The sequence below is a fragment of the Pseudophryne corroboree genome (assembly GCF_028390025.1).
Source record: "Pseudophryne corroboree isolate aPseCor3 chromosome 1 unlocalized genomic scaffold, aPseCor3.hap2 SUPER_1_unloc_2, whole genome shotgun sequence".
Taxonomy (NCBI): Eukaryota; Metazoa; Chordata; class Amphibia; order Anura; family Myobatrachidae; genus Pseudophryne; species Pseudophryne corroboree.
This window is the reverse complement of record NW_026967467.1, coordinates 1,682,431-1,706,297: the sequence shown is the minus strand read 5'-3', so window position 1 is coordinate 1,706,297 and position 23,867 is coordinate 1,682,431. Positions and strand designations below refer to the sequence as shown.

The 23,867-nt window shown below is 49.5% G+C and overlaps 1 long non-coding RNA gene across 1 annotated transcript; it reads right to left on the bottom strand.

Annotated features, from left to right (window-relative positions):
• Positions 1 to 4,103: 4,103 nt before the first annotated feature.
• LOC134982024 (uncharacterized) lies at positions 4,104 to 18,828 on the bottom strand. The gene is made up of 3 exons (XR_010190880.1): positions 18,595 to 18,828; positions 16,848 to 16,901; positions 4,104 to 4,358 (listed from the first exon to the last, which is right to left on the bottom strand). It is a non-coding gene; the product is annotated as an uncharacterized LOC134982024 (long non-coding RNA).
• Positions 18,829 to 23,867: the final 5,039 nt, after the last annotated feature.

Below are 23,867 nucleotides of genomic sequence, written 5' to 3'. Positions count from 1 at the left end.
GCGCAATACAGATATGGTATGCCATCACAGCCTGTGGGTAAGTTTAGATTCAGCACTCTCACAGAGTGAGATTGCTGTCACTCACACAATGGTGGAGCTGCTAATTCACAGATTTGTGTGCTCATTGGAATACACACATGCAGTCTATGCAACTGAAGGTCTGAGCGGAAGACAAAGATGCTCGGATGAGGTAAGAGTGTTGTTGATTGGAGGGAGAACACAGAGCATTGTGGATGGGGGTGTGTGGATCGAGGGAAGACTAGGTAGCATTGATGGGTGGGGACAAAGAAACACGGGATAATTCAGACTGCAGCGACCGCAGTCTAAATTAGTTTGTGGGGTGCGAATGCGCAATGGCCGCACTGTGCATGCGTACCCGGGAGCCCAGTGAGGGGAGGGGGAGGGCCTGACATGCGGGGCGGACAAGCCCTCCTGTGCTGGGCGTCACATCGCATGTTAGAGTAAATGATTGTAGATGTGCGAAATTTGGCATATCTACAATCAATTCTGAATTGATTGTAGATGGGGGGTTAAGACAGATGGGGGAAAGACAGTTGCACAGATGGTGAGGAGACAGCTGCGTGGATGGGTGGACAGTGCCGTGTGGATGAGGGGGAAAAAGCAGCACAGATGTGGGAGGGGTAAGAGCAGTATAGATGGAAATAAATGGCATGGATGAGGAAGGCAGAGCAGCATGGATGAGGGGAATACAGTCCCAACATCGGAGGGGATAAGTATTTTTACCTCCCCTTGGGGGGTGGCAGCTAGGCCTAATCCTTGGGTGGGTTGGATAGGGAAACCCCCCCCCCCCCAATAGTGACCCACGAAACTTACCTTCAGGATGACAGCTATATGAATAGGGTAAGAGTGGTGTGGATAGGGGGTAGATTAAGCAGCAAGTATGGGAAGGGAGACAGAGCGGTGCAGATGGGGGAAATGGTGCAGATGGGTTGAAAACACTGGCACGGATGGGTAGAAAACTGGTGCAGATGGGAGAGAAGACAGTGTGCCCTGTACTGGAGGAGACAGAGTGACGTTGAAGAGGGAAACACTGAGCAGCACAGAGAGAAGGAAACGGTGGTACAGACAAGGCACAGGTGGGGAAAGACAGATGGTACAGATAAGTTAGTACAGACTAGCACAGATGGAAGAACACAGCAGTAGGGATTGGGGAAGACAGGGCAGCATGGGGGTGTATAGGGGAAGTAAGTGTAGATGCATAGACCGTAGATGGGGTATTATAGTTTTAGCAATTAACCAAGATGTTTGAGGGAGCTAAATCTGTAGACTAAATGAGATGGATGTATGGAGTGAGAAGGCTGTTGTAAAATGGTGGGATTGTTGTGGTGACCGAATGGGATGGTTGTGGGCACTGTGTGGGATGGGAGCTCCACAACACTGCTCAGACCTTCAGTTGCATAGACTGCATGTGTGTATTCCAATGAGCACACAAATCTGTGAATTAGCAGCTCCACCATTGTGTGAGTGACAGCAATCTCACTCTGTGAGAGTGCTGAATCTAAACTTACCCACAGGCTGTGATGGCATACCATATCTGTATTGCGCAAGGAACACGTCCATTAAGGCGTCAGCCTTAATAATCGGAATTTCATTGCTTTTTGGAGTTTGAGTGGAAGAGTCACAACAGGTTTCTGAAATGCCAGATCATGTGTAAGAAGCCTTAATGGGACCTGTGAAACCGTAAGGTTTTTTGTCTATGGAATTTCATAGCTTTTTTTCAATTTATTTTTTGTAATTCAGAAATGTAAAATTTCACTGTAAGAATAAACATTTGATTTTTTTTAAATGTTTAACAATAACACACCCCTGGCAACAAGCATTTCCCCTGGCCACAAGCATTACAAACCCCTGAAATGAGTATGACACCTGTCCCAGAGCATGAAATCCCTGGCAATGAGCAAGACAGCAAGCCTAAGAAACCCCAGGGAACAAGCATGACACCCAGCGTGTAGAAGCTTTACTGTAGGGCATAATGTATCACGAGCATTAAAGTGTGGGGCATATGATGCAGTGTGGGGCTTAATATGGTGAAAATTTTTTTTTCCCTGTGGTGGCCAAGGTCTGTTGGTGCAGGGCCAAAAACTGGGGTGTAAGGTAGTCTTTTCTGGTGAGGTCATGCCCATTTTAATGAGCACACGCCCCTTGCCTGGAGCACAGCATTATGCAGCTTTTACATTTCCACAATGGCGGAACAGCGAAAGAGACACAGACCACGGGCAGCATGAGAGAGAGAGAGAAAGACCAGGGGCAGCAAGAGAGAGACAGACAGACCAGGGGCAGCGAGAGAGACAGAGATACCAGGGCCAACGAGAGAGACAGAGACAGACAAAGGAAGTGGCGGAATTAGAGAATAGTGGGCCCAGGTGCAACAATATGCATTGGGCCCCTCTCCCTTACTAAAATTAGGGATCGCATGAACCACAAAAAAAACTGTAAGTGGGTGACTGAAGTAGGGGAGACAGGAAGATAGTATGCAAGTAAGGCAAGAGTGACAGGTAGATAGTTGGTGACTGAGGCAGGGGTGACATGAACATAGTGGGTGACTGAGGCAGGGGTGACAAGTAGAGAGTAGATGACTGAGGCAGGAGTGACAGGTAGAGTTGGTGACTGAGGCAGGGGTGACAGGGAGATAGTGGGTGACAAGGAGATAGTGGGTGATTGAAGCAGGGGTGACAGGGAGATAGTGTGCGTGTAAGGTAGGAGTGACTGGTAGATAGTGGGTGACTGAGGCAGGGGTGACAGGGAGATAGTGGGTGACTGGTGAGGCAGGGGTGACAGGGAGATAGTGGGTGACTGAAGCAGGGGTGACAGGGAGATAGTGGGTGACTGAGGCCGGGATGACAAGTAGAGAGTAGATGACTGAGGCAGGGGTGACAGGGAGATAGTGGATGACTGAGGCAGAGCTGACAGGGAGATAGTGGGTGACTGAGGCAGGGGTGACATGGACATAGTGGGTGACTGAGGCAGGGGTGACAAGTAGAGAGTAGATGACTGAGGCAGGGGTGACAGGGAGATAGTGGGTGACTGAGGCCAGGGGGACAGGGAGATAGTGGGTGACTGAGGCAGGGGTGACAGGTAGAGTTGGTGACTGAACAGGGGTGACAGGTAGAGTTGGTGACTGAGGCAGGGTGAGAGTGGGTGACTGAGGCAGGGGTGACAGGGAGATAGTGGGTGACTGAGGCAGGGGTGACAAGTAGAGAGTATATGACTGAGGCCAGGGGGACAGGGAGATAGTGGGTGACTGAGGCAGGGGTGACAGGTAGAGTTGGTGACTGAACAGGGGTGACAGGTAGAGTTGGTGACTGAGGCAGGGTGAGAGTGGGTGACTGAGGCAGGGGTGACAGGGAGATAGTGGGTGACTGAGGCAGGAGTGACATGGACATAGTGGGTGACTGAGGCAGGGGTGACATGGACATAGTGGGTGACTGAGGCAGGGGTGACATGGACATAGAGGGTGACTGAGGCAGGGGTGACATGGACATAGTGGGTGACTGAGGCAGGGGTGACAAGTAAAGAGTAGATGACTGAGGCCGGTATGACAGAGAGATAGTGGGTGACTGAGACAGGGGTGACAGGTAGAGTTGGTGACTGAGGCAGGGGCGACAGGGAAATAGTGGGTGACTGAGGCAGGGATGACAGGGAAATAGTGGGTGACTGAGGCAGGAGAGACAAGGAGATAGTGGGTGACTGAGGCAGGGGTGACAGGGAGACAGTGGGTGACTGAGGTGGTCTTCTGTTTGCCGGTGGCCGGACTCCTAACGATCAACATACTGGCGCCGGAATCCCGACCGCCGGCATACCGACATCTTTTCTCCCTCTTGGGGGTCCATGAGCGCCCTGGAGAAAGTATAGATAGCATGGCGAGCCACCGTGCGTGCAGCGTGGCGAGCCCACAAAGGGCTCATTTGCGCTTGCCCGGGTGTAGCAGGGTATGCTGGCGGCCGGGCTCCCGTCGACCAGCATACCGGCGCCGGAATCCCGACCGCCGGCATACCGACAGCTGGGCAAGCGCAAATGAGCCTCTTGCGGGCTTGCCATGCTGCGGGCACGGTGGCTCGCCACGCTATCTATACTTTGACTGAGACAGGGCTGACAGGGAGATAGTGGGTGACAGGTATAGAGTGACTAAGGCAGAGGTGCAGAAAGATGGCGTCCGCAGTGTGCGACCCTGTCCCAGTGGTTTCCCTCCCTGGCTCCCCACTCACCTCACCCTGTGATCCAGGCTCTCTCTTTAAGCAGTGCAGCAGGTGTGCGAGCACACCTCGGGAGGACATGAGAAGGCAGCAGCAGCACCCTCCACATATGGTACTCTCCGCGATGTAATGGTCAGGCCGGCCCTGTATATACACTCACATAGTAAAAGACAAACATATAGCAAAACATACATACACACATATGACAAAACACACAAACAGCTAAACACACATAGCAAAAAATAAGATTTTACTCACCGGTAAATCTATTTCTCGTAGTCCGTAGTGGATGCTGGGGACCCCGTAAGGACCATAGGGAATAGACTGGCTCCGCAGGAGATAGGGCACTCTAGAAAAGAATTAGGTCTACTGGTGTTCACTGGCTCCTCCCTCTATGTCCATCCTCCAGACCTCAGTTAAGGAAACTGTGCCCGGACAAGCTAACATTACAAGGAAAGGATTTTGGAATCCAGGGTAAGACTCATACCAGCCACACCAATCACACCGTATAACTTGTGATAACCAAACCCAGTTAACAGTATGAACAATACAAAACATCAGATAACCTGATGTAACATAACATAACCCTTTGTTAAGCAATAACTATATACAGTATTGCAGAAGAAGTCCGCACTTGGGACGGGCGCCCAACATCCACTACGGACTACGAGAAATAGATTCTTATTTTCTCTAATGTTCTAAGTGGATGCTGGGGACTCCGTAAGGACCATGTGGATTATACCAAAGCACCCAAACGGGCGGGAGAGTGCGGATGACTCTGCAGCACCGAATGAGCAAACTCAAGGTCCTCCTCAGCTAGGGTATCAAACCTGTAGAACTTTGCAAATGTGTTTGATCCCGACCAAGTAGCTGCTCGGTAAAGTTGTAATGCCAAGACCCCTCGGGCAGCCGCCCAAGAAGAAGCCCACCTTACTTGTGGAATGGGCCTTTACTGATTTCGGAGGCGGCAATCCAGCCGCAGAATGAGCCTGCTGAATCGTGTTACAGATCCAGCGAGCAATAGTCTGCTTTGAAGCAGGAGCACCCAACTTATTGGATGCATACAGGATAAACAGCGACTCCATTTTCCTGACCTTGGCCGTTCTGGTCACATAAATCTTCAAAGCCCGCACTACATCTAGTAACTCGGAATCCTCCAAGTCCCCTGTAGCCACAGGCACCACAATAGGTTGGTTCATATGAAATGATGACACCACCTTGGGCAGAAATTGTGGACGGGTCCGCAATTCTGCCCTGTCCATATGAAAAACCAGATAGGGGCTTTTATGTGACAAAGCCGCCAATTCCGACACATGCCTGGCTGAGGCCAGAGCCAGCTGCATAACCACCTTCCACGTGAGATATTTTAACTCCACAGTTTTTAGTGGTTCAAACCAGTGTGATTTTAGGAAACCCAACACCACGTTAAGATCCCAAGGTGCCACTGGAGGCACAAACGGGGGCTGTATATGCAGCACTCCCTTCACAAAGGTCTGAACTTCAGGAAGAGCTGCCAGTTCTTTTTGAAAGAAAATGGATAGGGCCGAAATCTGGACCTTAATGGATCCCAATTTTAGGCCCAAAGACACTCCGGATTGTAGGAAATGAAGGAACCGGCCCAGCTGGAATTCCTCTGTAGGAGCCCTCCGGGCTTCACACCAAGCAACATATTTTCGCCATATACGGTGATAATGCTTAGACGTTACAACCTTCCGAGCCTTTATAAGCGTAGGAATAACCTCATCCGGAATCCCCTTTTCTGCTAGGATCCGGCGTTCAACCGCCATTCCGTCAAACGCAGCCACGGTAAGTCTTGGAACAGACAGGGCCCCTGTTGTAACAGATCCTGTCTTAAGGGCAGAGAACATGGGTCCTCTGTGAGCATTTCTTGCAGATCCGGATACCAAACTCTTCTTGGCCAATCCGGAACAATGAGAATTGTTCTCACTCCTCTTCTTCTTATGATTCTCTGTACCTTGGGTATGAGAGGAAGAGGGGGAAACACATAAACCGACTGGAACACAAACGGTGTCACTAGTGCGTCCACAGCTATCGCCTGAGGGTCCCTTGACCTGGCGCAATACCGCTGTAACTTTTTGTTTAGACGGGACGCCATCATGTCCACTTGTGGCAGTTCCCACCGGTCTGACACCTGTGTGAAGACTTCTGGATGAAGTACCCATTCTCCGGGGTGGAGGTCGTGCCTGCTGAGGAAGTCTGCTTCCCAGTTGTCCACTCCCGGGATAAACACTGCTGACAGTGCTCTTACATGATTCTCCTCCCAACGAAGAATCCTGGTGGCTTCTGTCATCGCCACCCTGCTCCTTGTGCCGCCTTGACGGTTTACATGAGCCACTGCGGTGATGTCTGATTGAATCAGCACCGATTTGTCTCGAAGCAGGTTTACTGCCTGACTTAGGGCGTTGTATATGGCCCTTATTTCCAGGATGTTTATGGGCAGACAAGTCTACTGACTTGACCACAGGCCTTGGAAATTTCTTCCCTGCGTGACTGCTCCCCACCCTCGGAGGCTCGCATCCGTGGACACAAGGACCCAGTCCTGAATGCCGAATCTTCGGCCCTCGAGAAGGTGAGCACTCTGCAGCCACCACAGCAGAGACACCCTTGCCCTGGGGGATAGGGTGATCAGCCGCTGCATCTGTAGCTGTGATCCGGACCACTTGTTCAACAGATCCCATTGAAAGGTCCTCGCATGGAACCTGCCGAAGGGAATGGCCTCGTATGATGCCACCATCTTTCCCAGGACTCGCGTGCATTGATGCACTGACACCTGTCTTTGTTTTAATAAGTCTCTGACTAAGGTCATGAGCTCCTGAGCCTTCTCAGTCGGGAGATAAACCCTCTTCTGGTCTGTGTCCAGAATCATGCCCAGGAAGGGCAGACGAGTCGTAGGGATCAACGGCGACTTTGGGATATTCAGAACCCAGCCGTGTTGCTGTAACACCTCCTGAGAGCGTGCTACACTGATCAGCAACTGTTCGCTGGACCTCGCCTTTATAAGGAGATCGTCCAAGTACGGGATAATTGTGATTCCTTGCTTTCGCAGGATCACCATCATTTCTGCCATTACCGTGGTAAATATTCTCGGTGCCATGGAGAGACCAAACGACAACGTCTGGAATTGGTAGTGACAATCCTGTACCACCAACCTGAGGTATTCCTGATGAGGTGGATAAATCGGGACATGCAGGTAAGCATCCTTTATGTCCAGCGACACCATAAAATCCCCTTCTTCCAGGCTCGCAATGACTGCTCTCAGCGATTCCATCTTGAACTTGAACCTTTTCAGGTAAACGTTCAGGGATTTTAAGTTCAAAATGGGCCTGACCAAACCGTCCGGTTTCGGTACCACAAACATTGTGGAATAATACCCTCTCCCCCGTTGAAGGGGGGGGGGGGGGACCTCCACCACCACCTGCTGGAGATACAATTTGTGAATCGCAGTTACCACCAACTCCCTTTCTATGGGGGACGTTGGCAGAGCCGATTTGAGGAAGCGGCGAGGGGTATCTCTTCAAATTCCAGCCTGTACCCCTGGGATACTATCTGTATAACCCAGGGATCCGCCTGTGAGCGAACCCACTGGTGGCTGAAATTTCGGAGACGCGCCCCAACCGACCCTGGCTCCACCTGTGGAGCCCCAGCGTCATGCGGTGTACTTAGTTGAAGCCGGGGAGGACTTCTGTTCCTGGGAACTAGCTGTGTTATGCAGCTTCCTTCCTCTACCCTTGCCTCTGGCAAGAAAGGACGCACCTCGGACTTTCTTACCCTTCTGTGAACGAAAGGACTGCATTTGATAATACGATGCTTTCTTAGGTTGTGATGGAATAAATGGTAGAAAATTTGACTTTCCAGCCGTAGCTGTGGCCACTAAGTCCGACAGACCTTCCCCAAATAATTCCACACCCTTGTAAGGCAAAACCTCCATGTGCCGCTTAGAGTCGGCATCACCTGTCCATTGTCGAGTCCACAGGCCCCTTCTGGCTGAAATCGACATAGCATTTATCCTAGAGCTCAGCATGGCAATGTCCCTCTGAGCATCCCTCATATACAGGACAGTGTCTTTTATATGCCCCAGTGTCAGTAATATAGTATCCTTGTCCAGGGTTTCCATCTCTTCAGATAACATATCTGCCCATGCTGCTACAGCACTACACATCCATGCCGACGCAATGGCCGGTCTAAGCACGGTACCCGAATGTGTGTATATGGACCTTAGGATAGCTTCCTGCTTTCTATCTGCAGGATCTTTTAAGGCTGCCGTATCCTGTGACGGTAGCGCCACCTGTTTAGACAAGCGTGTCAACGCTTTGTCTACCCTCGGGGCGGATTCCCAGCGTAACCTGTCCGATGGCGGGAAGGGGTACGCCATTAGCATCCTTTTGGGGATCAGCAGTTTCTTATCTGGTGATTCCCACGATTTCTCACATAACTCATTTAATTCATGAGACGGGGGAAAGGTCACCACTTGTCTCTTTTCCCCAAACATATTATCTCTCTTCTCAGGGACAGGGCTTTCCTCAGAGATGTGTAACACCTCCTTCATAGCTATAATCATATATCTTATAGCTTTGGCCATTTTAGGTTGTAATCTGGCCTCCTCATCATCGACGCTAGAGTCAGACTCCGTGTCGATATCTGTGTCAACAACCTGGGATAGTGGACGCTTTTGAGACCCTGACGGCCCCTGCGTAGCAAGATCAGACTGTCCCAAGGCTTCTGCTTTATCTAGCCTTTTATGTAAGGAATTAACATTCTCATTTAAAACCTTCCACATATCCATCGAATCCGGTGTCGGCACCGGCTGCGGCGACACCACACTCATTTCCTCCCGCTCCGCCTCCACATAGCCTTCCTCGTCAAACATGTCGACACACGCGTACCGACACACCATACACACAGAGGAAGCTCTTTTGAAGACAATTCCCCAACCAGGCCCCTCGGAGAGACAGAGAGAGAGTTTGCCAGCACACACCCCAGCGCTATATGACCCAGGAAAAAACACAGTAACTCAGTGTTTACCCAGTAGCTGCTGTATTATCTGTTTTGCGCCTAAATTTATGTGCCCCCCCCTCTTTTTTCACCCCTCAACCGTGATTCTGCAGGGGAGAGTCTGGGGAGCTTCCTTCCAGCGGAGCTGTGAAGAGAAAATTACGCTGGTGAGTGCTGAGGAAGAAGCCCCGCCCCCTTCTTGGTGGCTTTCTGTCCCGCGATTTTGTGTGAAAAAAATGGCGGGGGCTCATGCAGACATACAGTGCCTACCTGTATGTCTGCTTACTTTTGCCAAAGGTACCTTATTGCTGCCCAGGGCGCCCCCCCCTGCGCCCTGCACCCTACAGTGACCGGAGTGTGTGGTGTGCTGTGGGAGCAATGGCGCACAGCTGCAGTGCTGTGCGCTACCTTGTTTGAAGACTGAAGTCTTCTGCCGCCGATTTCTTCATCTACGCCGTGCTTCTTGCTTCTGGCTCTGCGACGGGGACGGCGGCGTGGCTCTGGGATCGGACCGCCAATGGTTAGTACCTGTGTTCGATCCCTCTGGAGCTAATGGTGTCCAGTAGCCTAAGAAGCGCAACATATCCCGCAGTTGGTAAGGTTTGCTTCTCTCCCCTCAGTCCCACGTAGCAGAAAGTCTGTTGCCAGCAGAAGCTCTCTGAAAATAAAAAACCTAACAAAATACTTTTCTTTCTCAGCAAGCTCTGGAGAGCTCACTAAGGTGCACCCTTCTCGTTCGGGCACAGATTCTAACTGAGGTCTGGAGGAGGGACATAGAGGGAGGAGCCAGTGCACACCAGTAGACCTAATTCTTTTCTAGAGTGCCCTATCTCCTGCGGAGCCCGTCTATTCCCCATTGTCCTTACGAAGTCCCCAGATCCACTTAGGACGTTAGAGAAATGGATTTTAATACCTACCGGTAAATCCTTTTCTCTTAGTCCGTAGAGGATGCTGGGAACTCCAAAAGGACCATGGGGTATAGACGGGATCCGCAGGAGACATGGGCACTTTAAGACTTCAAATGGGTGTGAACTGGCTCCTCCCTCTATGCTCCTCCTCCAGACCTCAGTTATAGGAACTGTGCCCAGGGAGACGGACATTTTGAGGAAACGGATTTTTGTTAACTAAGGGTGAGATACATACCAGCTCACACCACAACACACCGTACAACATGGCTTTTAACCAAATACCAGTTAACGGAATGAACCAAAATCAGCAACAGGCTGATCACAACTGAAACAGAACTTTTGTGTAACATAAGCAATAACTATAGCAAGAACTGCAGATAGTGGAGGTCATTCCGAGTTGTACGCTCGCAAGCTGCTTTTAGCAGCATTACACACGCTAAGCCGCCGCCTACTGGGAGTGAATCTTAGCTTCTTAGAATTGCGAACGACGGATTCGCAATATTGCGATTAGCACACTTCTTAGCAGTTTCTGAGTAGCTCGAGACTTACTCTGCCATTGCGATCAGTTCAGTCAGTATCGTACCTGTTTGACGTCACAAATACGCCCAGCGTTCGCCCAGGCACTCCCCCGTTTCTCCAGCCACTCCCGCGTTTTTAAAAAATACGTCAGCGTTTTTTCACACACACCCATAAAACGCTCAGTTTCCGCCCAGTAACACCCACTTCCTGTCAATCACACTCCAATCATCAGAACGAAGAAAAATCCTCGTAATGCCGTGAGTAAAATACCTAACTGCATAGCAAAATTACTTGGCGCAGTCGCACTGCGGACATTGTGCATGCGCGTTAGCGACTGATCGCTCCGTTGCGGAAAAAAACAACGAGCGATCAACTCGGAATGACCCCCAAAGTCCGCACTGGGACGGGCGCCCAGCATGCTCTATGGACTAAGAGAAAAGGATTTACCGGTAGGTATTAAAATCCTATTTTCTCCTATGTCCTAGAGGATGTTGGGGACTCCAAAAGGACCATGGGGATTATACCAAAGCTCCAGAACGGGCGGGAGAGTGCGGATGACTCTGCAGCACCGATTGAGCAAACATGAGGTCCTCATCAGCCAGGGTATCAAACTTGTAGAATTTTGCAAAAGTGTTTGAACCCGACCAAGTAGCTACTCGGCAAAGCTATAACGCCGAGACCCCTCGGGCAGCCGCCCAAGATGAGCCCACCTTTCTGGTATGATTTGGCATGGTCAGCGCGCTCTGGGGGGGATATAAGGGAAAAATGGGAATATAGGGTATTGCGGGATGGGAGTGGTACTTGGATAAGTGATTGTGTTGACTGTTTGCGCCTGATTGTAGGTTTTGCACCAATGATCAATCTGATATGGTTTCTATCTGAACTCTTTATTTGTAAATTAGATATGATTAGGTCAGCATCCTAATTTCAATATTGTGTTTGGTCCTTGTCCCACAGTTCCTTCACCACTGTCAGGTGTGTCCTGCAGACTACCCTTTGCAAGGTATACCTTCCTATTACCGATTGGACCCCAGCTCAGGTAAATGTCAGGTGTACCCTGTGGGTCACCTTTACCATAGGTGTGGTGGATGCCTATGTGCCCTCTGAACTGCGTCCTATTTGAATGTTTGGGGTATGACTAGTGCGGCGTCCCGCCTGTCAGTCCCCTCTTATGTGCGGCTCTGGGTTGTGTGGTCATAGGCTGTGTGTTTTACACTTACCGCCGGGGGCAGGTAACTACCTGCCGCCGGTGACCGCGTCTCTTCCTTCCACAACCTCAGGCCTGGTCCTCTGTGTCCGCGTCCTCCGTCTCCTTCAGTCCGCCGCGTCTTCCTTCTCCTTCAGTCCGCGCGCTTCTCCTGCAGCAGCCGGTCTCCTCCGTTCCCGGGTCCCGTTCTGTCACTTCACCGATGGCCCTTCACCGATTTCGGTAACGGCAATCCAGCCATAGAATGCGCATGCTGAATCGTATTACATATCCAACGTGCAATAGTCTGTTTAGAAGCAGGAGCCCCAATCTTGTTGGGAGCATACAGGACAAACAGTGCCTCTGTTTTCCTAATACGAGCTATTCTGGCGACATAAATCTTCAAAGCTCTGACTACATCGAGAGAATTTGAATCAGCCAAAGCTTCAGTAGCCACAAGCACCACAATAGGTTGGTACATGTGAAATGAAGAAACCACCTTTGGTAGAAATTGTTGACGAGTTCGTAATTCCGCTCTATCCACATGGCAGATCAAATAGGGACTCTTGTGAGACAAGGCCACTAATTCTTGTGGATGCCAAGGCCAATAGCATGACCACTTTCCAAGTGAGGAATTTTAACTCAACCTTCTGTAAAGGTTCAAACCAATGTGACATAAGGAACTGCAACACCACGTTAAGGTCCCATGGTGCCACCGGGGGCACAAATGGAGGTTGGATGTGCAGCACACCCTTCACGAAAGTCTGAACTTCCGGAAGGGAGGCCAATTCTTTTTGAAAGGAAATCGATAAGGCCGAAATATGGACTTTAATGGAGCCCAACTTTAGGCCCGCATCCACACTGGCCTGCAAAAAATGTAGAAAACGACCCAGCTAAAATTCTTCCGTAAGAGCCTTCTTGGCTTCACACCAAGACACGTATTTTCTCCAAATACAGTGATAATTCTTCGTCGTTACCTCCTTTCTTGATTTAAGCAGTGTAGGGATGACTTCACCGGGAATACCCTTCCGGGCTAAGATCTGGCGTTCAACCGCCATGCCGTCAAACGCAACCGGCCCTTGCTGTAACAGATCCTCTCTTAGAGGAAGAGGCCAGGGATCTGCTATGAGCAGTTCCTGAAGATCCGGATACCAGGCCCTCCGTGGCCAATCTGGAACAAAGAGTATCGCCTGAACCCCTGTTCTTCTTATGAGGCTTATCACCTTTGGAATGAGTGGTAGTGGAGGAAACACATAGACCGACTGAAACACCCAGGGCGTCACCAGGGCGTCCACCGCACTGGCTTAAGGGTCCCTCAACCTGGAACAATATCTCTGAAGTTTCTTGTTGAGGCGAGACGCCATCATGTCTATTTGAGGAATTCCCCAATGACTTGTCACTTCTGCAAAGACCTCTTGATGAAGACCCCACTCTCCAGATGGAGATCGTGTCTGCTGAGGAAATCTGCTTTCCAGTTGTCCACGCCTCGAATGAAGACCGCCGAGAGAGCGCCTGTATGTTTTTCCGCCCAGCGGAGAACTCTTGTGGCCTCCGCCATCGCTGCTCTGCTTCTTGTTCCGCCTTGGTGGTTTATGTACGCCACTGCTGTTATGTTGTCCAACAGGAGATGTTCCGCTTGTAGAAGGCCGTTGTAGATGGCTCTTAATTCCAGAATGTTTATGTGCAGACAAGCTTCCTGGCTTGACCATTTTCCATGGAAAATTTCCCTCTGTGTGACCGCTCCCCAGCCTCGGAGACTTGCATCCGTGGTCACCAGGATCCAATCCTGGATCCCGAACCTGCGTCCCCCTAGGAGGTGAGAACTTTGGAGCCACCACAGGAGAGAAACTCTGTTCCTGGAAGATAGGCTTGTTTTCCAGTGCATGTGCAGGTGAGACCCGAACCACTTGTCCAACAGGTCCAACAGGTTCCACTGAAACACCCTGGCATGGAACTGCCAAACGGAATGGCCTCGTAGGCCGCCACCATCTTCCCCAGCACCTGAGTACATTGATGAATCGACACTCTTGCCGGTTTCAGAATCCCTTTGACCATGTTCTGGATTTCCAGAGCTTTTTCCACCGGGAGAAAAACTATCTGCAGGTCCGTGTCCAGAATCATGCCCAAGAATGACATCCGTGTTGTCGGAACCAACTGTGACTTTGGCAAATTCAGGAGCCAACCATGTTGTTGCAGCACTGTCAGGGAGAGCGCAACGTTTCTTAGTAACTGCTCCTTTGATCTCGCCTTTATCAGGAGATCGTCCAAGTACGGGATAATTGTGACACCGTGCTTTCGCAGGAGCACCATCATTTCCGCCATTACTTTAGTGAAAATCCTCGGAGCCATGGAAAGCCCAAACGGCAACGTCTGAAATTGGTAATGACAATCCTGAACAGCAAACCTCAGGTAAGATTGATGTGGAGTATATATGTGGACATGTAGGTAAACATCGACTGACACCATAAAATCCCCCCTTCCAGACTGGATATCACTGCTCGGAGAGATTCCATTTTGAATTTGAATCTTTCAAATACAGATTGAGGGATTTTAAGTTCAGAATCGGTCTGACCGAGCCATCCGGCTTTGGGACCACGAACAGGCGTGAATAAAACCCTTCTCCCCGTTGTGACGGGGGTACCGCGACAATGACTTGTTGTTGACATAGCTTTTGTATTGCAGCGCACACTACTTCCCTTTCCAGAAGAGAAGCTGGCAAGACCGATTTGAAAAATCGGTGAGGGGGCCCGTCTTGAAACTCCAGTTTGTACCCTTGGGTCACAATTTCCAGCACCCAAGGATCCATGCCTGATTGAGCCCAGATCCGACTGAAGAGCTGAAGACGTGCCCCCACTGGTGCGGACTCCCGCAGCGAATCCCCAGCGTCATGCGGTGGACTTGGTAGAAGCCAGGGAGGACTTCTTCTCCTGGGGGCTTGCCACAGCCGGCGATCTTTTTCCCCTTCCCTTACCTCTAGCGGCAAGGAAGGAGGACCCTCGTCCTTTTTTGAATTTATTAGACCGAAAGGACTGCATCTGATACTGAGGCGTTTTCTTTTGCTGTGGAGGGACAAAAGGTAGAAAAGATGACTTACCCGCAGTAGCTGTAGATACCAGGTCCGCGAGGCCTTCACCAAACAAAACGCCACCTTTATAGGGCAGAGCCTACATAGCCTTTTTAGAGTCAGCATCACCATTCCATTGATGAGTCCACAACGCTCTCCTAGCTGAGATTGCCATGGCATTGGCCCTTGATCCCAAGAGGCCAATATCTCTCGCAGCCTCCTTTAAATAGACCGCTGCGTCCCTAATATGACCCAGCTTCAAATGCACGCTATCCCTATCCATGGTGTCTATTTCAGATGACAAGGTATCTGCCCACTTTTCAATAGCGCTACTCACCCATGCCGATGCCACGGCCGGCCTGAGCAGCATACCCATAGTGACATAAATAGATTTCAAGGTAGTTTCCTGCTTACGATCCGCAGGATCCTTTAGGACTGCAGTGTCAGGGGACGGTAGCACCACCTTCTTGGACAACCGTGCTAGAGCTTTGTCCACCGTGGGTGAGGATTCCCACCTTACCCTATCCTCAGAGGGAAAAGTATATGCCATAGAAATTCTCTTGGGAATCAGTAACTTTTTATCAGGATTTTCCCAAGCCCTTTCAAAAAGAGTATTCAGTTCATGAGAGGGAGGAAATGTTACCTCAGGTTTCTTTCCCTTATACATACAGACCCTTGTCTCAGGGATATGTAATACGTCCCTTATTGCCACAATCATGTACTGAATGCTCTTAGCCAGTTTAGGATTCAATTTGACATCACTATAGTCGACACTGGAGTCCGAATCCGTGGCTGTATCTGTGTCTGCTATCTGGGTAAACGAACATTTCTGTGACCCCGAGGGGGTCTGAGTTTGTGACAAAACATCTCCCATTGATTGTCTCCATGCTTGGTTCTGAGACTCAGATTTGTCTAATCTTTTATGCAACAAAGCCACACATGCATTTAAGACACTCCAGATATCTACCCAATCAGCAGTCGGCGGTGCGGACAGATTTACTCCCACATTCTGTTCCGCCCCCACACCAGCTTCCTCCTGGGAAGAGCATTCAGCCTCAGACATGTCGACACACACGTACCGACACCCACTAACACACTGGGCTATAGGGGACAGACCCACAGTAAGGTCCTTCAGAGAGAAAGTATGCCAGCTGACGACCAGCGCCTCACCCGGTCTGAAGGAATATACAATGTCCCAGACCTAGCAGCACTTTTATATATAAATATATACAACACCAAATTTGCTGTGCACCGCCCCTGTTTTTGCACCCTGTTACTTGTGACAGAAGTGAAGGGCCATGACCAGCTTGCTGTGAAGAGAAAATGGCGCTGATTAGAGCTGGAGGACGAAGCCCCGCCCCCTAAATGGCGCGCTAGTGTCCCCCTTTTATTTATACTGGCGGGGGTCTGTATACAGTGCCTATGCACTGTATACTGCTGTGCCTGTCCTTAAAAGAGGTTTAATTGCTGCCCAGGGCGCCCCCCCTGCGCCCTGCACCCATTTAGTGCCGCTTGTGTGTGGGAGGAATGGCGTGCAGCGTGACCGCTGCGTGATACCTCCGAAGATCTGAAGTCTTCTGCCGCCTTCACTGAAGTCTTCTTTGCTTATGTTACTCACCCGGCTTCTTTCTTCAGGCTCTGTGAGGGGGACAGCGGCGCGGCTCCACGATGCAGGGAGCCTGTTGCCAATAGTGCTCCCTGAAAATAATAAACCTAACAAAAGTCTTTTCTAGAGAAACTCTGTAGAGTTCCCCTAGTGTGTGTCCAGTCTCTCTGGGCACAGAATCTAACTGAGGCATAGAGGGAGGAGCCAGTTCACACCCATTTAAAGTCTTAAAGTGCCCATGTCTCCTGCGGATCCCGTCTATACCCCATGGTCCTTTTGGAGTCCTCAGCATCCTCTAGGACATATTAGAGAGAGAGAGAGAGAGATAAATACTTACCATCTCTCCTCGCTGGCAGTCAGGCTCCTCGTGGTGGCAGATCCCGGGCAGCTGCTGGGAAGAAGGAGGAGGAGGGAGGGGGACAGGAGCCGCTGCAGCGCTATGTAATTGGTAGTAGACCGCTGCAGCAGTCCCCTCTCCTTCCGTATTGGCTGGCCGCTGCTGTGAATGCTGGGATGAGGGAAGCGCATCCCAGCATTCACAGCAGCGCCGGGCAGCCAATGCTGAAGGAGAGGGGACTGCTGCAGCGGCGCTTACTACCAATGGCACACACGTAGTTACGGCGCTGCTGTACATCCCTACACCCGTACACTGCCGCTCTCATACATCCGTACACTGCATCTCTCATACATCCGTACACTGCATCTCTCATACATCCACACACTGACGTTCTCATACATCCGTACGCTGACTCTCTCATACATCCGTACGCTGACTCTCTCATACATCCGCACGCTGACGCTCTCATGCATCCGCACGCCGACGCTCTCATGCATCCGCACGCCGACGCTCTCATGCATCCGCACGCCGACGCTCTCATGCATCCGCACGCCGACGCTCTCATGCATCCGCACGCCGACGCTCTCATGCATCCGCACGCCGACGCTCTCATGCATCCGCACGCCGACGCTCTCATGCATCCGCACGCCGACGCTCTCATGCATCCGCACGCCGACGCTCTCATACATCCGCACGCTGACGCTTTCATACGTCCGCACGCTGACGCTCCCATACGTCCGCTCACTGACGCTCTCATACGTCCGCTCACCGCACATACGTCCGCGCGCTGACGCTCTCAGACGTCCGCGCGCTGACGCTCTCAGACGTCCGCGCGCTGACGCTCTCAGACGTCCGCGCGCTGACGCTCTCAGACGTCCGCGCGCTGACGCTCTCAGACGTCCGCGCGCTGACGCTCTCAGACGTCCGCGCGCTGACGCTCTCAGACGTCCGCGCGCTGACGCTCTCAGACGTCCGCGCGCTGACGCTCTCGACGTCCGCGCGCTGACGCTCTGACGTCCGCACGCTGACGCTCTGACGTCCGCACGCTGACGCTCTCATACGTCCGCACGCTGACGCTCTCATACGTCCGCACGCTGACGCTCTCATACGTCCGCACGCTGACGCTCTCATACTGCCGCACGCTGACGCTCTCATACTGCCGCACGCTGACGCTCTCATACTGCCGCACGCTGACGCTCTCATACTGCCGCACGCTGGTGCACTTATACATCCGTACTCTGACGCAATCATACATCCGCATATACCTATACCCATATATGCACACAGCCGTACATTTATACACACACACACACACACACACATATATATATACACACACACACACACACACACACACACACAGCTGTACAAATATACAGTCACACACTTATACACACAGCCACACACTTATACCCATATATGCACACAGCCACACACTTATACACATATATACTCACAGCCACACACTTATACACATATATACACACAGCCACACACTTATACCCATATATGCACACAGCCACACACCTATACCCATATATACACACAGCCACACACTTATACACATATATACACACAGCCACACACTTATACACATATATACTCACAGCCACACACTTATACACATATATACTCACAGCCACACACTTATACACATATATACTCACAGCCACACACTTATACACATATATACTCACAGCCACACACTTATACATACATGTTCACTTATAGATGGTGCCTCCCTTACCTTAACACATGACAATTACATGGCAGCATATCACAATGTCCAGTATTGCAGCTCAGAGCCATTCCTCCCCTCAGTTTCCCACATTGCAGGAAGGCAGCAGTGACCCGTGTAGCCACGCCCCCTGATCGGACTCCTCTGTAGTTTCACTTTCACAGCTGTGCTGACACTGACAGTAGTATGCCATGCTGCTCTGCAGGCCCTAGGATTTCCCCATGTCCTACGTAGTTGCCTATAGCTAGGGCCAGGACTCTGGAGCATATGACGAGCGCTGACAGTGGGCATGTGTCCTGTGCCTCCTGCCCGGCACTCGCACCATAGTAACCCACCCACACCCAAAATACTGTCATCAGCAGGGGGCGGTACAGGTAGCACATGAGTGTCAGGTAGAGGAGGAGCATAGAGCGGGAGATAGGGTCACAGAGGATCCTTAGTAGCTGCTGGTAACCTCCGATTCTCATGCCTCCGCAGGTAGTGGAAGCCAGTCACTGCAGATCCAGCGGGTTACACAGATCAGGCTACCCGCCGGCGAACTGCAGTCTTTGCACCGGTCCCAGCGAGCGCATGAATCACTAGTGCACAGCGCTGCTGGGAGCCTCGTCCAGGAACACTCTGCCGAGGTTGTCACTGCTGAGAGGCAATCGTGATGGGGACAGGCAGGGGCGACTAGCTGCCCGCTCTGTCTTCCTGTCACATGTCCTGTGCTGCTGCTACTGTGTGGCAGCTTCAGGTGCAGCAGTAACAGGGCGGCCGGCCAGGCAGCAATGTACACAGTCACATAGAGTAGAAGAGCACATTTGAATTTGCCGCCCCATCTGGCATTGCGGCACACACATGAATAAATTAAGTGACGTCATCTAAACTGTCTGGCCACGCTCACAGCACAATACGGATGTAATATATTTTTACTGACACGACACCATAGCTAAAAAAAGACTCAGACAGCATCCACTCAGTCCCAAAACACCCCCCAATCATTTTGTATAATACATATAGATCTAATTATTTTTATAATCACAAAATAAATTGGCTATGTGAGGAGTGATCAGCCATATTGCTCCACTCAAGTGAAGCTACTCTCTGTACACCCCCTGCTGGCGGCCACTGCGCAGGCGCAACAAATTGAAAAGCCCTATCTTTAAAATGGGGCATATTTTACTTAATTAAAAAAAAACTATAACTTTCTCAAAAACCACAACCCCAAAAGGCACTACACTGGGACATACTCTGTCTAATAAAACAAACCCCAAGTCTTTCTTTGTCCTCTACCCTGAGTTATGCCTTCCCAAAAATCTCCTCATTCACTCTATAGGAAAACGTTGTCAATTAGCCATACAGGAAGTTGCAGAAAAAAACTGACAGTTGGAACTTTAGGTTACTCCCAATTCCTCAGTTTTTATTATTTTGCCCTGAAATTTGGCATGCAGCACCGGGTGACGATTCTACGCGTCCATGCCAAATTTCAGCTCAGTACGTCTAATCACGTTTGAGGTGTAGCCCCTCAAACACCATGCCCCCATCTCTGAAGTTCCCTATGGGAGAATTCCGTTTGTTCGATTCAGCCTTAATATAAGGGCACGACCGTGCCCTTATAATTATATATATCTGTCTGACTGCTCAGCTCACACAGCTTATAATTGTGGGGGAGACTGGGGAGCACTACTGCAGTGCCAGTTATAGGTTATAGCAGGAGCCAGGAGTACATAATATATTATATAGTGAGTGACCACCAGACACACAGTGCAGTTTATTTAATATATCCGTTCTCTGCCTGAAAAAAGCGATACACACAGTGACTCAGTCAGTCACATACCATATCTGTGTGCACTGCTCAGGCTCAGGCCAGTGTGCTGCATCATCTATATATATATTATATATCTGTCTGACTGCTCAGCTCACACAGCTTATAATTGTGGGGGAGACTGGGGAGCACTACTGCAGTGCCAGTTATAGGTTATAGCAGGAGCCAGGAGTACATAATATTATATTAAAATTAAACAGTGCACACTTTTGCTGCAGGAGTGCCACTGCCAGTGTGACTAGTGACCAGTGACCTGACCACCAGTATATAATATTAGTAGTATACTATCTCTTTATCAACCAGTCTATATTAGCAGCAGACACAGTACAGTGCGGTAGTTCACGGCTGTGGCTACCTCTGTGTCGGCACTCGGCAGCCCGTCCATAATTGTATATACCACCTAACCGTGGTTTTTTTTTCTTTCTTTATACATACATACTAGTTACGAGTATACTATCTCTTTATCAACCAGTCTATATATTAGCAGCAGACACAGTACAGTGCGGTAGTTCACGGCTGTGGCTACCTCTGTGTCGGCACTCGGCAGCCCGTCCATAATTGTATATACCACCTAACCGTGGTTTTTTTTTCTTTCTTTATACATACATACTAGTTACGAGTATACTATCTCTTTATCAACCAGTCTATATATTAGCAGCAGACACAGTACAGTGCGGTAGTTCACGGCTGTGGCTACCTCTGTGTCGGCACTCGGCAGCCCGTCCATAATTGTATATACCACCTAACCGTGGTTTTTTTTTCTTTCTTTATACATACATACTAGTTACGAGTATACTATCTCTTTATCAACCAGTCTATATATTAGCAGCAGACACAGTACAGTGCGGTAGTTCACGGCTGTGGCTACCTCTGTGTCGGCACTCGGCAGCCCGTCCATAATTGTATATACCACCTAACCGTGGTTTTTTTTTCTTTCTTTATACATACATACTAGTTACGAGTATACTATCTCTTTATCAACCAGTCTATATATTAGCAGCAGACACAGTACAGTGCGGTAGTTCACGGCTGTGGCTACCTCTGTGTCGGCACTCGGCAGCCCGTCCATAATTGTATATACCACCTAACCGTGGTTTTTTTTTCTTTCTTTATACATACATACTAGTTACGAGTATACTATCTCTTTATCAACCAGTCTATATATTAGCAGCAGACACAGTACAGTGCGGTAGTTCACGGCTGTGGCTACCTCTGTGTCGGCACTCGGCAGCCCGTCCATAATTGTATATACCACCTAACCGTGGTTTTTTTTTCTTTCTTTATACATACATACTAGTTACGAGTATACTATCTCTTTATCAACCAGTCTATATATTAGCAGCAGACACAGTACAGTGCGGTAGTTCACGGCTGTGGCTACCTCTGTGTCGGCACTCGGCAGCCCGTCCATAATTGTATATACCACCTAACCGTGGTTTTTTTTTCTTTCTTTATACATACATACTAGTTACGAGTATACTATCTCTTTATCAACCAGTCTATATATTAGCAGCAGACACAGTACAGTGCGGTAGTTCACGGCTGTGGCTACCTCTGTGTCGGCACTCGGCAGCCCGTCCATAATTGTATATACCACCTAACCGTGGTTTTTTTTTCTTTCTTTATACATACATACTAGTTACGAGTATACTATCTCTTTATCAACCAGTCTATATATTAGCAGCAGACACAGTACAGTGCGGTAGTTCACGGCTGTGGCTACCTCTGTGTCGGCACTCGGCAGCCCGTCCATAATTGTATATACCACCTAACCGTGGTTTTTTTTTCTTTCTTTATACATACATACTAGTTACGAGTATACTATCTCTTTATCAACCAGTCTATATATTAGCAGCAGACACAGTACAGTGCGGTAGTTCACGGCTGTGGCTACCTCTGTGTCGGCACTCGGCAGCCCGTCCATAATTGTATATACCACCTAACCGTGGTTTTTTTTTCTTTCTTTATACATACATACTAGTTACGAGTATACTATCTCTTTATCAACCAGTCTATATATTAGCAGCAGACACAGTACAGTGCGGTAGTTCACGGCTGTGGCTACCTCTGTGTCGGCACTCGGCAGCCCGTCCATAATTGTATATACCACCTAACCGTGGTTTTTTTTTCTTTCTTTATACATACATACTAGTTACGAGTATACTATCTCTTTATCAACCAGTCTATATATTAGCAGCAGACACAGTACAGTGCGGTAGTTCACGGCTGTGGCTACCTCTGTGTCGGCACTCGGCAGCCCGTCCATAATTGTATATACCACCTAACCGTGGTTTTTTTTTCTTTCTTTATACATACATACTAGTTACGAGTATACTATCTCTTTATCAACCAGTCTATATATTAGCAGCAGACACAGTACAGTGCGGTAGTTCACGGCTGTGGCTACCTCTGTGTCGGCACTCGGCAGCCCGTCCATAATTGTATATACCACCTAACCGTGGTTTTTTTTTCTTTCTTTATACATACATACTAGTTACGAGTATACTATCTCTTTATCAACCAGTCTATATATTAGCAGCAGACACAGTACAGTGCGGTAGTTCACGGCTGTGGCTACCTCTGTGTCGGCACTCGGCAGCCCGTCCATAATTGTATATACCACCTAACCGTGGTTTTTTTTTCTTTCTTTCTTTATACATACATACTAGTTACGAGTATACTATCTCTTTATCAACCAGTCTATATATTAGCAGCAGACACAGTACAGTGCGGTAGTTCACGGCTGTGGCTACCTCTGTGTCGGCACTCGGCAGCCCGTCCATAATTGTATATACCACCTAACCGTGGTTTTTTTTTCTTTCTTTATACATACATACTAGTTACGAGTATACTATCTCTTTATCAACCAGTCTATATATTAGCAGCAGACACAGTACAGTGCGGTAGTTCACGGCTGTGGCTACCTCTGTGTCGGCACTCGGCAGCCCGTCCATAATTGTATACTAGTATCCAATCCATCCATCTCCATTGTTTACCTGAGGTGCCTTTTAGTTGTGCCTATTAAAATATGGAGAACAAAAATGTTGAGGTTCCAAAATTAGGGAAAGATCAAGATCCACTTCCACCTCGTGCTGAAGCTGCTGCCACTAGTCATGGCCGAGACGATGAAATGCCAGCAACGTCGTCTGCCAAGGCCGATGCCCAATGGCATAGTACAGAGCATGTCAAAACCAAAACACCAAATATCAGTAAAAAAAGGACTCCAAAACCTAAAATAAAATTGTCGGAGGAGAAGCGTAAACTTGCCAATATGCCATTTACCACACGGAGTGGCAAGGAACGGCTGAGGCCCTGGCCTATGTTCATGGCTAGTGGTTCAGCTTCACATGAGGATGGAAGCACTCAGCCTCTCGCTAGAAAACTGAAAAGACTCAAGCTGGCAAAAGCACCGCAAAGAACTGTGCGTTCTTTGAAATCCCAAATCCACAAGGAGAGTCCAATTGTGTCGGTTGCG